We start from the raw sequence: 18,736 nt of genomic DNA, 5'->3' as shown, positions 1-18,736 counted from the left end.
GTATTTTCTGAGTGGCACTCTGGACAGAAATTCACCCAGGACAAAACATTTTGGTGATGAGCTACTTTTTGCCTTCCTAAGTTCTCATTGGAGACTTACTGACCTTACATGACGTGTAACCTGAACTAGATATACTGAGTGCCTCCCTCTTCCCAATACCTTCAGACAGCAATACAAACTCTGACCCACCCAATGCAAGTTAATCATGCTCTTTTCTGCAATGTCAACATGAATTTTACCCTATTGTTTGTGCTTCAAAGCTATGTGAATTGTTAGAAGCAATTTTATCTTTATTTCATAGCCTCCCCTTCCCTTTCCCTTCCCTAATCTTAAATTGCATTTCTGCCCATTTAAAGTTAAAGCTCTGCTCTGAGAAATGACTTTGTGAAACTGTATTTGCTTATGTATTAAATTTATTTCCTGATTGAGATCTAAGCCAGATCTGCTGAGGTTAGTGTCTTCCATATGGCAACATTGCTTGTTACTCCCCTGAACCCAGGAAGAACCAGTCCAGCAAAGGGAGCAGGTGTTTTATTCTGGGTGATTTTCTAATTATCAGCTCTGCACGTGCAAACCACCAGTATCTAGCCAAAAGGTCATCATTGTCAGAACATGGCCTGACTGGAGCTGAGAAGCTTGATTATAAGCAAGAGGTGAAAAATAAATTACAAGCTTGAGTTTCAGAGCCCAGCACAGACTCTAACCTAACTCATGCTGATTAGCAACCAAAAATTTAAGATCAAGACCACTATCTGTGGATATGGCACAAAGAAGTTCCCCAAACCAAGCAGATAATTCAGGTCTCCCCACTGACTTTCTTTTACATGTAGGTGATTTTTGATCCACAAAGGTCTTTTGGTACCTAACTCCCCATCTCCCCTGTAGGTCTTACATGTTGTCTAGAGCAGCCAATCATAAACCAGGCTTTGGCAATGCTGTCACATAGTTCCAGCACACAATTTCTGCAGCAGTAGAACAAGAACATTTCTAACTAGCACGAGCAACAGACAGAGCATCTCTCTCCCAAAATTACCATGGGTTCTCAGTAAATCAGTCTGGCAGGAAAAAGAAACAGCCACCACCATTTCTATCCCAAGGTATTTGACAAGGCAATGCATAGTTTGCCTTGGAGCCAAAGTCCATTAGTTCAGCAACATTAAGCCGGCAGCACCTGACTTTCTAATGTAACCTGATACCACTGTTTAATGTCTACGTGTGAATTATTAACAGAGTCCCACCCAATGCTTTATCATTAGGAGGCTGGAAAAATCACATACTTTCAAGAGCAAGTTCAATTTCTTTCTGTCTGACCTAGATTCTATAATTCCCCCTGATCTTAGCCTTGTTTACTCTTCTAAATGTGTGGTTTACTACCCTTCAATGAAAAGATGAAGGAGGGGATGAAGGTTACTGTTACCTGTCTAGTGGGGACAAGCTGAAGGGGGGCAAAGAGAGAGAGAGAGAGAGAGGGTGGTTCTGTTTTCTTTTGATATAGTTTAGCACTGAAACTGCACATGCCTAAAAATAAATTGAATTTTTAAAGGACATTATGACAGAGACAGGTTTGTGAGGTAAAGAGAAATCCTTTCCTGGCCAGAGAGAAACTCAGGTCATCTTCGTCTCTTCAAGGCCACTCTATCATGCTTCTGTCTTCCTGTTGCCCTGCACTCCCCTGGCAATCTCCCTGATGGAAGCCCACATTTCAAGTCTCCCATGCCCCTCCTGGTCTCCTGTCCCCATCTCTGTTTCCTCTGGAAACCCACTGCTGATAGAGGAGCCCATCATATCATCCTCACTTCTATCAGGGACCAAGCCATGTTCCAGGTTTCTCCTGAGATGTCTGCAACTAAATGGTACTTGGGCATTTGGATGCTCCTGCTGCCCATGCAGGCTGAGCAGCCAGCCATGATGTGACGTGAGAAACGTGACAGTCATACTGCTCAAGGGCTTGGCTTCTTGCCCGATAATTGGCTTGAAGAAGAAGGAGGAAAAAATTGTTTGCAAGAGTATCATGGAGAGACATCAAGACGGGGCTATTAATAACAGGCAAGACGTAATCTGCAGACCACATGTCACGAGACCTCATGGTGAGGCCATCGTGTGGTATGTGCAATGTGCCTTCGTGGAGAGGCAAATGTAACCCTCACCCCTGTGGACCTGCAGCTACTCAACCTTTACATGGACCATGACAGTGCTTTGTGATGTTCTTGGGAAACACCTCAGGACCCCCATGAGTGTTTCTCCCTTCTATGAATGACCTTTGCTTGATCCTGTGCCCATCCCCTACCACTGCAGAGGATGCCACAATGGGCAGGTATCATTTTTCCTAATCCTTACTTAGCTGAGCTACCATACCTAGACACAGACTAAAAGAGCCTTTGACTCACCATGGGCGGTTGCTCCCACAAACTGCTCCACTGGAAGCTACAGGAGCACACAGAGGTTGTGGGGATGGGCAAAGCAGGCAGCAAATCCAGCAGACAGCAAGTTGGGCTTCCCTCGGTGACACATGGGTCTCAGCCCTGGTGGACACAATGCGTTAAGCTAGCGACCTGCCTGCCTGGCCCTGCAGCTGCTCACTGACATGGAAGTCCCTCCATCCTTGGACTGCAGATTCAGATGCTTTTACCCCAGATCATACCGCATTTATTTGTAGGACCTCAAGAATTTTCATTGCCTTGTTTCCTGGCCATCTTTCTAATTTTTCCAGGGCAACTTGGGCTGACATTTCATGCCACATTCAAAATCCTGGAAAGTTATTGCAAGTGAGTGCCCTCACTTGCCATTGAGATGTGCAGTCTCAACTCCCCTTTACACAACCCTTGCTTTTGCACACAGAGCACATCCCTCTTTCTGTGGGATCCAGTCTGCTATCCAGCATCTCACAGACCTCTGGTGATATTATACTCAGCACAAACCATTCCTCTGTGGAGTCCAAGTGTCTCCCTTTTCTGCCAGCACCATGCAGAAACAGTGTCCTGCTCCCTCCCGGCAGCACTTTCTCTTCTGCAAACCACAACTGGCTCCTGCTTTACAGCAGTGAAAGCAGATCTCTATTTCACTGTGTTACTAGGAAGTGAAATTATTTCACAGTATTTGCCAAAATATCCTTCTTCTCAGCTTTCAGTATGACCAGGAATGAAAGGAAGATGCAGCTCTAGTTTAATCTGTTTGAACAAGTGTTTGGCATGTAGTTTTCATGGTGTAGACCCCAGGGAAAGACTAACTGCCCACATGGGACCCACCTTCCAGAACTACTTGCTCCCCATGACTGTCAGGTCTCTCCAGCCAAGGGCAGGGGCCAGCAAGGACCCCAGCCACATACATGAACCAAGCCCTGGTGTTAGATCAAGAGTGGGGATGATCTCAGGGATGACTCCATCCATGTTGAGCATAGATGCTGAGACAAGATGCTCTGCACAGGGCACAGGTAAATAACTCTCCCTTCAAAGAGGAGATGGAAGGAGGCCAGTATTCTGGGAGGGACTGGCAGCCATGCTGAGGGACAGAAGGGCAGCCTGGGAGAGGCTGGAGAAGGCTGATAGGGAAAGGTAGAGAAACCCCACCCCGTTCCTCATTGCTCATCAGTGGCTTTGCTATCCCCTCCTGCCACTTCCAATGCACAACCACCAGGAAAACAGCTGTTGGTTGGTGAAAGGGTGTGCCTTTGGGCTGGAGGAGGATGGAGGGACCTGGAGAAGAACCTTGAGGCCAGAAAGGCAGGTGAAGATGCCCCAGCACCACCAAATGGGAATGATGGGAGACTTGAGACTGAAGGAAATGGCAGTGGTAGGCCTTTTCTGTTTGCACCACGTGCCCTCACAGGTCTGAGCACGGAAAGCAGGGTTCTCCAGGCTCACCATGGCCATCCTACTCCACACCACCATAGTGCTCCACAGTAGAGGAGAGTGAGGAACTAAAGAGAGGTCACTCCTTTGCCCAAGGCACAGCAGCAACCACAGATGAGGATGCCTCAAGGTGAGGTAAGATGCACATTTCTCACCCGCCCAGCAAGCAGCTCTGCACAGCAGATTCCCCTGAGGAAAGGAGGAGAAGAATGTTTGTCACACCCTGACCAGAAGCCAGCCAGCAGCTTATAGTCACATCAGCTGTCATAAAACTGCAAAATAACCTTGTAGCATAGCCAAGCCAAACCCCGTTGCTCTGAAATTAATGTAGTAAAGCAACTCCAGTCAGAAGGCCCATGGGAAACACCCCAAAAGAAAGACATAAAGTTTTCTTAAAGTTGCTTGTAGGGTAGGTTAAGGTGGCCTTCTTCAGGTGATGATGAATGGTCATCTAAGCACAGGGTAGCAGAATCAGCAGTGATTTTTCTGGAGCCAGTTAGACTTTGGAGGCAAAAAATTCTTCCCATAAGATAACATGAAGTTGCTTAGGACTAAGCTTTTCATAAGAAAAGTCTGGCCCAAGTGATGGCTCGGTTAAGAATAAAACCCTAAGATTTTTAAAAGGCCATACATCAAGTGTTTTAAAACTACGTGATGAAACATTTGGAGAAACCCAAATCAAAATATCCCCTAAGCCTTAATTCACATTTGCTTTGACCCTCCATCCTGGTTTGGGTTGAAAAGTGAAAACTGTAGTTCTCTTGGCACAAGCAAACTCCTCCCTACAAGGCTGTTAGAATTAACTGGGAGAACAGCCTGCAGGCTCACAGGGAGCAGTGCCTGCATAAGGCACAGCTGTGGCTTTCTCCCCACTGAAACCCAGGCACTCAACTTAGGCCTTGCATTTGCTCTTCAGAGAAGCTTTTAACCAAAAAGAAGGATTAGCATAGAAAAAATGACTCCGTGGGTACTTCATTGGAGTCTAGGGCTTCCTTGACTCACAGCATTGACAGAGCATCCCAAACTGGACTTCAAAGTTGGACCCAGGCCTTGGAGACCTTAAAATCCCAGTGGGACTCAAGGCCCACTGTCTGGAAAAGTTCTCTGCCGGGCTCTGAGCCTGCTCCTCCTTACCCGGGGCAGGGTTATTACTGTTTGTTGGCTCCAAACCTTTCCTCATATTTTCTCCAGCTGCTGCAAGTTTCCGTTCCTCAACTGTTAACCCTCACACCAGAGACAGCTGTGAACTCACAGGATACCTGTCCACCCCCTTGGTGTGAATCCCAAATTTCTTTGGTTTCTCCCAGAAGAAAGTGGAGAGAAGACAGCACTCCTTACTGCCTCCATGGCAAAGGCTAATGAGAGCGTGTGCCAGACAGTCCTTTCTCTGAGATAACATGAACAGAGCCCATCGCAGACATGGGATGCATGCAGCTCCCATTCCACCTTTTGCCTGCTTCCAGCAATATCAAATCAATGATGCTGTTAAAGCACTGAAACCACTGTCTCATATTGAAGTAACCAACACCAATTCATAGACCTTCCACAGCAAGGACCAATCCAAACAAGTCAGGCAGCAATCAGTGCCAAGACCTGGAGATGGGAGAAACCTGGAAAGGCAGGGGAGGGGAGGTTTTCCAAGAGGTGAGGACGAAACGGTGTTATCTCTTCAGAAAGTTTGTGAAGTTGAGATGGCAGCCTGTGAAGAAATGAAAGGATATGCAGTGCTGGGCCTTGGTGCCAGGGAGCCAATGCTCCTACAGACAGCAAAAGCCCACAGAAAGAGGTGTCCAACTGGCTGCCCTTTGAGCCAGCCTGGAGGATCTCAAAGGATTTCAGGATGAAAGAAGTAGCAGACAGATCCTGGTGTCAGGCAGAAAGCACCAGTGCAGCTCTAGGTAGCCTTTTGCACAAATGGCTGAATGCAGACAGAATGAGGGTCAAACAGGAGACAGAAGAGGGAAGCCTGGATATCTGCCCAAGACTACTGAGGAGCAGTCTGACTGGGAAAGATCAGTCCTACAAAGCTCTAAGGGCCAGCACTGCTTCGCTGGGTTTGCTCTTGTGGCGAGATGTGTGTGACAGGCTCCCAGCCCAGTCCATGCTGATGGACCTGAACGTGACCGCAGAGGAATGCTGTAAAGCAAAGACATTCACAGGAGATGAAGGCCATGGTGGACATTTTGGTGATGATTACCAGGTTTTAAGCCGCTTGGCAAGGATTCTAGACATGGAATTTTCCCCATGAAGTCATCTGATATACTCGCACTGGAGTCGGAATCTCACCATCTTCCATATAGGGAAACAAACCTTGTGTCACTCCCTGCCCCCCCCCGGGCCTCTGCATTTCTAAACCCTGTTTAAAAATAGGATGACTCTGAGTTCAGCCTCCCCTAGCGGAAACCATAGGAACAGTTGCTATCTAAAACATTGTTGGCATGGGTTGTGTACAGCAAAGGACTGTAAAACTGGAGTGCAGAAAGCCAGTAACCTCAGGAGAAGGAAAAATGGCTGAAAAATTACTCCCTCTCCATTCAAACATGTTGCTTTCTCAGCCGATGACTGCCAAAGGAGACAAATGCTTTTTAATTATTAAGCCCCCAAAGTCATTAAGTATACTAGTACCAAGCTAGCTGAAGTCTAACACCTTTGTTTTCTTTTTTTCGGGTGTGGGGTTTTTGTTTGTGTTTTGTTTTTTTTTTTTTCCAAATTAGCATACTACATTTCCTTCAGAAACCATCTTTGCTGTGCAAAAAAGCAAAAGCCAGCAGTCCATGTTTAATTTGGTCCCTGTATGTTTGGCTTACGTGCACTTTAGGAGAAAGAGTGAAGTGTGCAAACATGGGAACAGGGCCAGCATTTGCAAAATTAATGAGAAAAGAAAAAAAACAAACCACAGTCACTGCTTCCGCAGAAGCACTGCTTCCCATGAATTCATACTTACACAACCAACCAACAAAATAGCATGCAGCATGGTCACTTGTGCTTAACTTTCTTTCCATTCTCCCTCCAGCAGCACAGGGATATCAGGTCTGGGGTAGTTTCTCAGCCTGTGGTGCTGTAAGAGAGGAACAGGACACTTGAATAAGGTCTCTGCAGTCTTTCTGTCAGTCAGTTCTGCCTTGGTCAAACATTCCTAGGTAGGTCAGAAGCCTACTGGAAGGAGGGAACTGCTGCAGCAGACTGAGAGCCTACTTTCAGACAGAAAAAATCCATGCAACTTTTCCTCCAAAGCAAAGACCATTAGTAAGAATCCTCCTCTAATGACCTCACACTCCATGTGACTTGGTGCAGGACCACTGGTAGTGAGAGTTCCCTGACACTGCTGGCTCCTGAGAGCAGAAAAGCCGGGCTGGAGGTGCCAAGATCTAGGATGCTCATGTTGCTCCATGCCACTCGGCAACCAGTCAAATCCATCGCAGCAGTTCTCAGCCCATTCCCAGGAAGAGGGCAGGGGAGGAAGCAAGTTCTCTGGGTTTCAGTGCCAAATCTGAGATGATATGACTTAATGCCAGAGGCCCAGAGTGACTGTAGATGAACATTGGGTAGCAACACCACATTCAAGCATACCAGCATGGGACACAGCTGGGCTGCTGTGGCCAGGCCTCCATGCACCATAAAGCACTAGAATCACACAATGTGAGACCTCCAAGAAGGAGCTACATATGCAGCTGATGGTGTGTTCAAGTTTTAAGACCAAGAGCTTGCCTCTGTCAGAATAAGTGCTCTTCACTCTCAACTCTGAGCAGTTGAACAAGGTGACCTCACTGTGTTTTCCCACCCAGAGACCTTTTCTATGTTCCTCTGAAGACAAGCAGAGTACAGACCACCTTTGAGTCAGACACAGCTCTGAGCAGACCATGTTAAGCAGAACTCAGCAACTAGAAGGCCTTCTCAAGCAGAAAAAGGCTCTCAAACGTGTTTGAAAAGTATCTAGGGCCCTACAGCCCTGTGTGGCAATACCAAGAAAAGAAATTCTGAAGAGAAGACTTCATACTGGGCAAACACAGGCAAGTGACTGGCCATGAATTTCTCAACAACCCTGAAACTCAAAGCTTCCTTCTTGGATGTTATTTTCTGTTAAGCACAATCCTTAAACAGAGTGTTTTCATCAGTGCAAGTAGAAACTATTGCAGCCAGCTTAAGCGATGGACAACCATTGTGAAAATGCCTACAATGGTCCAAGTATCCAGTAGGACCTATTTTCTGGAGGTTACTGCCCTCTGATATATATGGTTTTCATCTCTCATGACTGGTTGTGTTTGCCTCTCCACAAAAGATTGTCTGAACTCACCTGGCCAACATTTTGCTCGAGTTAGAGCAAAGGACATCTGAAAACGCAACAACCTTTCTCGCGACGAGACTCTCATCACCCCAGGGACACTTTCAGATGTTTGACATCTTGAGCATGCAGTGTGGAAATTTATGCTCAGCTGATTCTTATAATGTAAACAAGAGCACAATGCCTCTGCAAAACTGATACACCTCAGGGGACTGCAAATATCGGAAAATTGGAATAATTTGTAGGGTAAACACTACTTTTGTACTTTCTAATATTTTCCTTGATAGAGATCAAAAAACTTTCTGTATATTAATAAAGCAAGAATTCTATGTTTCAGTAGGCCACAGACAAATCAAGAGCCTGTAGTATCCATCATTGACAACTTTAGAAAAAGAACCTAGGGCCGAAAAGAAAAATCATTATCAACTTGGGACGAACTTGGGTGCTTTTTTAGGAGCCTTCTGAAAGGCTAGAAGTTAAAATTGGCCTGAGCATCTCATGTAATGCTTATGGCTACACACACCCTCCTGCTTTTTCTGGAGAACTGGCTACTACCACTGGCCATGACTTGGAAGCCATTGGTCCTTCTCACCTCTGGCTCCTTGTTGGGTGACCTTGGAAATGTACTTGGGGTCACCCTGCACACCTAAAAAAGGACTGGATATAGGCAGTAAGCAAAAACATTAAGTTCCATGTCTTGTCTTGACCCTCTCCTCAGTCCCAATGCTCTCTGAGCACATTCAGATCCTCCCTGCACGACGTGACATTTCCCCATGTGTCAAGAGCTCATAAGTGCCTTAAGTAAAAGATGGGAGCAGCACTATTTCCCCACACCCTGCCTCTCCCCTAGAGTCATGGCTCAGGAGAATGGCATGTCTCTGTCCATCACACATACACCATTTATAACAGAAATCACCCTGTCCAAGGACTGTTCCCGCCTTGCTGGTGAGGAGTGTGGTTTTCTGCCAACTTCTCTTTTTTTGGGGGCCTATTTATATATAATCACTTCCTGGCTCACTCCAGTTTATTGACATTTTTCTTCTGGAGGTCCTCAAACTGGACACTGTTCTGATACAACCCTACAAACATTGAGCAGAGGGAGACCAATCATCTCCTCTGCTCCCATCACCTAGGTACAAGCTTGGCAGGAGAGATCATCCCTGAGGACAGAAGACATGTAGCTCCAGAACATCAAGGATACTTTTTGGCTCATCCAAAAACTGGACTGAAACTGGATAAGCACCACTTAGAACTGTGCTTAGAAGTGTAGTTATTCTGAAAGAGAGACTGCTACACCTCAAAGCTGACAACCTCTGCAGAAGTCAGGGCAGCAGCAGGGAGACAGGGTGTTCTTGTGGACACCAAATCCCTGGGAACATGGACTGCTGGAAAGGTTTACACACTGGCAAAGATGCATCTAGGTGTTAAGTTTATGCTGGAATTACATTTGTATATTACCTATTCAGAAGCCAATTTCTTTTCCATATTGTGCAATCTTGTTTTCTGAGTCCCTTAGCACTCACTGAAGACTCCTTTTCATATTGAGCCTGCTAGCATTTGGGTTAAGATTAACAAAACCTATTGCTTTGTGGACAGAGGGCATCTTACACTCATCAGAAAAGGCAGAGAGGGGAGATGTTACCTACAGAAACCTTGAGAGGAATCAGAGTCTGAGAAGTGGGTATCAACTAAGCTCTCAGTGGATCCTAAATGAATACCACCGCCAATGGTAAGATGGTGACGGGGAACAAGAAGTGCCATAAGGCTGAACTCTGGGAAAGCATTTCAGATAGCAACCTGAAGCCAGCAACCCCCCGACCCACAGCTGTGTTTTCAGTCTCCTCTAGAATAACATTGGCTGCTTTACAAGTTTGGTATTGGCAAGCTGGTTAAAGAATTTGTGCCTAATTTGCCAGGTAGTGATGCTGTCACACAAGGTCAAAGTCGCCTGTGAAATAATGCGGGCCCCAGGCCAAACACAGAGACAAGCCCACAACAGCATTAGCTGCCAAACTCATAAAGCCTTTGACTGCAGCATTATTACCTAAATTTAAGGGCAGCAGGACTGGTTGAGTTATTCATTGCAAGCAAACTCTCTGGCAAACCTTAGCCCTGCTACCTGTTAACAGACTGTGGGCAAACTGCCTTTCTGTTTACAGATGTTTGTTATGCAGAAGTGTACAAACTGTTCATGCAAAACACATTTCAGCCTAGGAGCTGTCTGACACTGCTTTACTTCTGCAACTCCCTGCCCATGAGTTGTACCGTGCCTCAGATGACAGAGTAGTATTCCCTGCTCCCTGCAGTACCTGCAGAAGGGAGATGCAGCCCAGGGAGGAGGATGATTCTGCCTGTGAAATGTGTGGGTAGATTCCACCATTTTTTCTTGCAGGTGCTTATGCATGTATTCACTTGTATCCATTTTTCACTCTTGTTTTCCTCTGGGAGATTATCCTCTTTCTCCAGAGGGTTTTTTTGCCTGTCTGAGGGACCAGACTGGAGACGGTGCTGAGTCCATTGTTAGACACACTTCTCTTACTGCTGTCCCTCTGTTTGCAGCCAGTCTCTGTACCTTTCTGCCTTCAACAGTTTCACAGCCATTTCCAACTCTCCTAGCTAAATAATGAAAACAAAGCACTCCCATGCTTCTGGAAGAGGCTAGTGCTGTGCTATCAGTGTTGCAGGCACATCCCTCGGAAGCCTTGTATTACCCTTTCCAGAGGCAGAGCTCCCTTACAAGGGTCGGTCTTTAGCACAGAAAAACTGCTTTCTGGGAAGAGGAAGGATGGGGCTGAAGGCAGCCCAGAAAGACTGCTAAAAATTTATGAAGGGAAAATAAAGAACAAGAACAATCCTTTTCTTTTTCTCGTCCCTTCTTCTTTTGCCCCTTCCCCTCCCCCCTCTCTCCTTTTTTTTTTTTTTTTTTTTTTAATTCTTCTTTTTGCAGGGGAGGGCCGGTTCTCTTGCCAACCCCTTCACGTATAGTCAGCTATGTCTCAGTTGTCTTGCAAGGCTGAGTTCACTGCCTAACACTCTTGTTTGCTCCACTTGTTCTCAGGCAGTTGCACAGAAAGCAGCTCTGTCCTGCTCATGAGAGAAGTGCCTTTTCATGTTCCAACAGCAGGAAGGAGACAACAGTCTCAGGCTCTGTGGTTTGTGCAGACAGTCACAGAGAGAGTTTGGCAAGCAAAAGTTGCCCTGAGAGGGAGTGACACCTAACCCTGAAAGCACTAAGACAAGGCGTCCCAAATGAAGTGTTTGGCTCTAAGAAACTGAAAAGCTGAAATCCCTTCTTCCCAGCTTAAATACTCACACCAAACCTCTACCAAAAAATAAGCATCACTCTTTCCTCACTTCAGCAAGTGCTTCAGAGACTCTTCCCAACTTTGAATCCATTCAAGATTTCCTAAAGGCCAAAGGTTAAGCACCCGATCTGCAGTTGAGGCTGTCGGCAAGTAATTGTTTTCCGCAAGATCAGCTCCTCCACCACTCCTGTGCAAACAGGCATTATAGCAAAAGGTGATCCCAACCTTAACAATCCTATAGCAGCTGTCACTATTCATTTTCACTGAAGTGCAGAAACAACTAAATCCAGATTGAGCTTCTTCCTCCTGTGCTTTTTGGGAAGCCTAATGAGTGAGTCAACCAGAAACAAGTCCTCATTTTCCAAAGCCTTCAGTGTTTGGGAGATGATGTCTTGGCCTCACAATTGCATTCCCTCTCCTGGCTGCCTGAAAACCCTCTAGCAAAGGGTCTGTGGGAGATCAGATGCTGTACAGCAGCAGCACAGCCTCTACCTTCCAGCTAAGTCATATTAAGAGGCAGCAAAGACCCATGGTACAATTCATCCTCTGGAGGTACTTCTCTCTTCCTGTTAAGCTGACTGGGCCACCGGCTTGCTCCAGGGTCACTATTCCAGTGCCCACACACAGGTAACGAGCAGTAGCATCATTGGAGATATCTCAGGTCTCCAGTCTGGCCTCCAGCTGCTACTTCAGAAGACAGGAGGACTTTGTATGCTTTGTGCATACAGCTCAAATACCAGAGGGCACCAGACAGCTATGTTTAGGTAACTAAATCTTCCCCCTAGCAGCCCCTACAGGTCTAATTCTTCAAGAGTTTAAGACAGAGTGAATTATGTGCTGTTTGTGCCAAGCTCTTCTGAGTCAGGAAGAAATGAAGTGGAATTGGAAACAGGAAAACTATAAATCTATGGTAAACCCAACAAGAGGGAATAATTTCTAATCAACAGACATCCTCTTGTCTCCTTAAGAAAACAACCTCCTAGTTGTTCTCCATTTCCTCATTAAACTCTGCCAAAAATGCACACCTCATCATGCTTCCTTGAGATGTTCTGTAGACTATGTATGTTCCATTTCAAGGACCATCATTTGAGGTTGTAGCCTTCAGAGTGAATAACCAAACCTGTTTTGTGGTGGAACATTGCAGTCCCCTGCCATACTTTGTCCTGGTGTTGGTAGATCCTGGAAGAGTGGCTCCAAGCACAGCCAGGTTGCCCCTTACATTGTGTGGGATCCCAACAGTCCAGTAAGTTAGCACACTGCTAAGGCACCAATACAATAAGTGGTCCACAGACACTTCGCAGCCTGAGGATTTGGCTGCATATATGCTCCCAAGACCACTTTTCACACTCACATGAAGCCAAAATAAATCCAACAACATGGATCAGTATAGGATCCTGGTGAGACATTCTAGTGCTACTGCTAAAATCACTGTCAGCTGTCAGTTCCCAGCAAGCTCCCAAGAGTAAGAGCCTGTTGCAGGAAACCAAGGAGTAGAAAGGAGCTTGCTTGTAAAGTAGCAAAATCAAGCTGTAAGTGAAAGAGTCTGGACAGCTGGAAGGTGACTTGAAAAGATGACTCCACCCCAAAGACACTGGACCGAGAATGAACACTTTGCATTCCAGCACTGCCTGTGCACTAGTGTCTCTCTCTTCTTGCAGCCACACTGCAGCCAACAACTGTAGCAAAGCTAAAGGTGAGACTATAGAAAGAAAGTGATTTCTTTTTAAAAAATCCCAACCTGATTACACTCATGCATACTCACACACATATAATCACAAGTAGTATGACATGTTTCCAAGTGGTCAGTCCAGAATGTTAGCATCCATGCTCTTTCCAGGATTACTTGCAATGAGATGGAAGAAAAAAGATGCCAGCTATCTTCCCCCACCCTCCCGAACTCTCAAGTTGGTGAGCATACACATTTTGGATGTGCTCTCTGTACCTGTAGGAGTCTGACCTGTGATTAGCATGCTCTTGTTCTCTGTGAATCATTAGGATATATTTGCTGTCTTTTGTCTCCTTATCTCAACGACTAGTGAACAGAGCAGTGGTTGTCTGCCAGGTTGAAGGGTAGTTGGTGCAGATGAAGAAACAGAAATCATCCAGAGTATGTGAAGACAGTTCAGTTCATTCTACATGTGCTCCAGAGCTCAAAGATTGGGGCGGGGGGAGAGAAAGCACTTTCAAGACTTTTATATTCTAAAAGAGAGACAACTATGTACAAAGGACTTTAGAGCATGAGAAACTGGCTGAGCTGCAGGATGTGCTTGAGAAGTTTTTGTGCAATTTTTTCAAAGATTATGTATATGACAGAAAAGGAGGAACAGACGGAAAGCTCCCCAGAGCAATGGTCAGGTAGCTGCAGCCACCAGCTCAGATGTTAAGCTGTGAAGCCCTTTCATATACACTGTAAACATAGTTGGACAAGCTTACTATACATCCAGTGGCACACAGCCAAATTCTATGTTCTTCACCCCTCAGACACAAAAGCTGATGTTTCCACCACAGAGTAGTCTGCTCACTACCACAGCTACCAGGAGGGACCTGAATTAGGTCTGTGGTCAATTGGCTCACAAAAGAAGCCTTAAGCATAACTGCCTTGGTTCAAGACAGAGTTCCATCCAGTATGACCCATCTATTGCAACCTTTGCGGAAATGTTTCACACGCAAACAGAATTAGCCAAGCACAGAGGAGTTCATTCACTCTCTGCCAAATCATGCCATTAAACAATCAAAAAATTCCCATGTCAATGTCAATCAGTGTTCTCCAAGGTGGACAGGTCTCTTGTCTGGAGGACAGGAAGAAGGCTTTTCTATTTTCTGCCTGAAAGGGAGCTAAATCATAGGCTGTTACAGCAATTCTGTTTTCATAGTGAAAGAGCATTGTCTGAGGATCATTCATGTTGGAAACCTTGATCCAACACTTACAAGAAGATCACCATCTCTCAGACTAAACTATGGAAGAAAACTTCCAGCTGATACATTGAGGCATAGTTTTTGTAATACAATTGGTTTCCTCTATGGAGCTGCCACCATCTCGGCCTGGAAATATCTTGCTCTATGCTAAGTGCTGCATCCCTGCTAGGATTGCTCCACAAAAAAAGTCAGCAAGGCTGATCAAGGTCCTCCAGAGCTCCACAGTGCCACACTGCAAAGTGTTAAACAGCTGCACAATGCTAAATGCTACACAACTATCACAAGAATGTCTTCTTCTGAACAAGATCCATTCTGTTTGTCACATGTGCCTGTACTTGCCAGAACAAAAATATATTCTCAGCACCACTGCATTTCTTCTAAAATGCTTCAAATTTCCCAGTCATCCTGAAACCATATGTAGATCTCTTCATCTTCCCAATCCCTCAAATATAAAGATCTTCTAAAAGTTTGTAAGTTTAAAAACATCACTTTCCTTTTTCAAGGCCAACACAAGTTTTCCATGCTTGAAGCCTAATGACAATGTCAGAAAACTCAAAGGCCTTTGAATGGGTTTATTTGCTGAATCTAGTAAAGCATCACTCTACCTCCTCCATGTGATGCTACGCTTACCAGTGCGGCTCTAGTGTTGAAACAAATAACCATCACACAAACAAATACCCATCACACAATCTAACTTAACTGGCATTCAGTTTCAAAATGACCCTGTCCTTGCCATACTTTTTAATCTCTCATGGTGGCAGCAGCCCTAGAGGAGATGTGCATGTGATAACATGCATGAATGAAAGCACCATTAAACCATGAGAATTTGTCACAAACTTTTTGCCATGACTTGTGAACGAAGTCGGGAGATTCTCCATTTATTCATACTTAGTCCTCTGTACTGCTGGTATCTGTTAAATGGCTGCAGCATTCAGGAACCGCAACACCACACTATATAAGCTCCTAACAAGGCAGCAGTCCCTGATCTGATAAGTTTTCTGTAAGACCTGTTCATAACAGTTAAGCTAGCAGCGCAGACAAGATTACAGCATAGAGTACAGCTGCTTCCAGACATGGCTTGTTAGAAAATCAGTACAAGTGGGGTCAGGGAAGGACTATTTCATATAAGCAAAACAAGCAAGAACAAGGAATGAGCCAGTAAATTCCAGAGAGGCCAGCCCCCAAACCAGCAAATTTGAAGTGTTCGAGAAGGGTCTGAAGAATAAACATGCCTGTGTGGCTCTGTAGACTAACAGAGGGAAATGAAGTACCAGCACAGCTGAAGGAAACTGCTCCCAAAGATCTGCAGCACGCCAACAGATGGGCTTTGCAGGCACCACAGCAATCCCCTCCGATGCTGGATAAGGATGCCCAATTTCCTTTTCAGTCATGTCCCACCCAGGCTGCTCAACTCAAATAAATGCCCCTTATCTACAGGGCTGCCTGTTTACTGAACACTGCCAAGTGTGGTGACCTGCTCTATGGATATTACTCTCATCAGGACACGGTTTAACTTTCCAAACTAATACATCGCAAGACTGTGTTGGTAGGAAAGAACAGCTGTCTTATCAGTAATGAGAAAGTCCTCTGAAGAGTAAAGCTGGTCTGAAGGCCCTGTCTGTGGCCAAAGATGCATGGAAAACTCCCAGTTAACCAAGTGATCTCAGCAGCAGATTAAGACTACGAGATAATCTGCAGCTTGTTTTTCCCCTTAACTGATTTCCACAGAACCAGAGCAGTGATGCTTGGAAAGGTCTCTTGTCCAGCCTCCCATCTGGAGCAGAGCTATCACTAACATGAGGTCAGGGGACTGGCTCCATCTTCCCTCTCTTTGTAGAGGACACCAATACATGACCATGCTATCCCCCAGACTGTGCTTAAATACAGCCACTCTTAGTGCAGCAGCAGTCAGTCATCCACTCTGTAAATGCCGTTAGGCATCCCAAAAAGCCTGTTCTCGAAGTTCATCAACTGTATTAAACACTCAGATTACATGGAGAGGTATAAGCACACACCTGGCCCACCCTGCCAAGATCAGCTAATAATATGCCATGTCTCCCTTCTTTCTAGGTCTCTATCACCTTAGTCCATATCTGCATGAATGGAAATCACAAACATTCAAGTGTTTTCAAGTGAGAAAGGGAGTCACTTTGAGTCTCATACTGCTGTGGGCTATACCTGTCTCTAAATGACATACAAAGCACTGTCATGCTGCTCAGAGCATAAGCATTCAACTACTTTTCAATTCAGACTATGAATTATTATGAACTAAGGGAAAAAGAGACCTCCAAATCAGATTGCGGTCATAAATAAATGTAAGCGATGCCCAAGTGTGGTGTTTTGCTGAGCACGGAGCTGTCTGGGAAGGTGTGTCACGCTCCACAGCCTGCAGCCCAGGACCTGCACACCACCCCAAAGCTGAACACAAGCACGATGAAGCAATGCCTGCTTGTTGGGACATCTCTGGCTCACAGAGGTCCATTTGGCTACGTGTGCTTTTTAAAAATCAACATCACTGAAACAGGGAACATAAACAAAGGAGGTCAGAATCACCTGCAAGTTCTCTACCAGTGCAAGATCATTACTACCATTCACTTCAAACAGCAAAACCCCCACAATTAGCAATAACTTGGCCAGGAAAGTAGGCAAACACCCCCCACACACACATGCAAGAAGCATCACACGATTTACAGTTAACATATGCAGTCATGACCACACTGAGTTATAAGTTAATGTCACAGGAGCAGGGCATGGTACTACCCATGGGGCAGCCCTGAACTGAGTGGCCACAGAGGATAGCTGCCTGAGCCATGCAGTCACATCCCTAATCAGAACACACCCAGAGGTCACCTCTGCCATGAAGAGGTGTCCAAAGGCTCTTGTCATTTGTTTGAAAAAGCCTTTTCTCTATGTGAGGCCACTTAGTGCAAAGCAGTTACACTCCTTTAACTTAAGGAGCACATCCCTGAAGCTACTTCAGGCTCTCCTCCTGCAAGACCAAGTCCTCCCCTTTAAAGAGGGCAAAAGCCAGTCAGTGTTGGAGGCTGTGAATGAGCAAAGACCAGACTAGAAGAAACCCAAGAGGGAATCAACTTCTCATCCTCCAAAGCCTTGCCTGCATCCATACTTGTGGATCAGCACCCTGTTCTCCACTGGATAAGCAGGAAGGTTTTCTAAAATGAAGTGTTAGCCTGCTCCCTACTCACCCAGGCCACAGCTCAACACAAGGTAGAGCCAAAGCATGGACTAACCACCACCTTGCTACCCACGTATCGCCATTAGCAGAATCCCTGTGGTACACTGCCACTGTTACCCACGGGGTTGTCAAATATGAAGTCCTTGAGAAGGGGCTAGAAGAGTCTTGGTTACAACAGAATGATGTTCTATACATTTAGTCCATTTCAAAAGCCTGCACTCAGTAACTGGGTCTCTTGACACCTATCTTTCACAGGGTTTTTTTTTTTGTGTGTTTTGGTTTTGGGTTTGGGTTTTTTTAAGGGCCTCCCCCCCCCAATTAAAAAGAACATACAAAGATCAGATCTTACCTAGCACAAACTTCTTTCCAAGGGAGGCAAAAGTTCACCAACAGAAGAAAAAGAGAAAGGCAGGACTTAAAAAACAGGCCTGGGAACTATACGGTGAGAGAAATGAGTTGTCCTTCAGCAAAGCTGTGGTGAAAAAAACACTTGCTTCTGCAAGGTCACCAGAGAGCAGGGAAGGCCTGCAGTGCTGAGAGCTCTTCAAGGGCATGAGAGCATCAACTCAAGGTGAACTAAGGGTGTTTTTTTTTTTAGTTATTTCCACTGCTGGGAACAGTCCCCTCCTCATTGCCATGTTAGTTTACAAAAAAATATGGAAACAACTACCATGTTAAACTAAATTTTTCAATTACCTTATTATAAGACAAGCCCAGACAGGAGAAGTTCCTATGGACAACTGACCTGCTGAGACTTGCCCCTGTAGCCATACCTCACTAGGAGGTTGATGGGAGGCTACAAACTGTTGTGACCTCTTCTTCCCCATGCAGCTAGCAACATTTGCTCATTGAGGCAGAGGTTATTGCTCTTTAACCTGCCCGAGAAACCTTTTTTCCTCTCCAACACAACCCCAAGATTCTGTAAGTCCCTCTCACATTCATATAAATATGTATTAAGAAATCTACTTGAAAGTGCTCATGTTGAAATTTGTCTGCAACATCTTTGTTTAAGTTCGCTAGTGTTCACAGTAGCAGTAGAATTGCTCAAGTACAGCTCCTGAAATGTGAAATTAAAAGAAAAAAAACAAGAACAAAACGAGGCCTCTCTCTCCATCAGCAGGATGTCTGCATGGGTGGTTTTTCTGCATAAGAGATTGTTTCTTATACAGTTGTCAATTTTTCCAGCATA

The sequence above is a fragment of the Athene cunicularia genome (assembly GCF_003259725.1).
Source record: "Athene cunicularia isolate RWA chromosome 4 unlocalized genomic scaffold, athCun1 chr4_part2, whole genome shotgun sequence".
In the NCBI taxonomy this organism is placed as follows: Eukaryota; Metazoa; Chordata; class Aves; order Strigiformes; family Strigidae; genus Athene; species Athene cunicularia.
The sequence above is the reverse complement of the archived record's forward strand: the minus strand, read 5'-3'. Positions refer to the sequence as shown.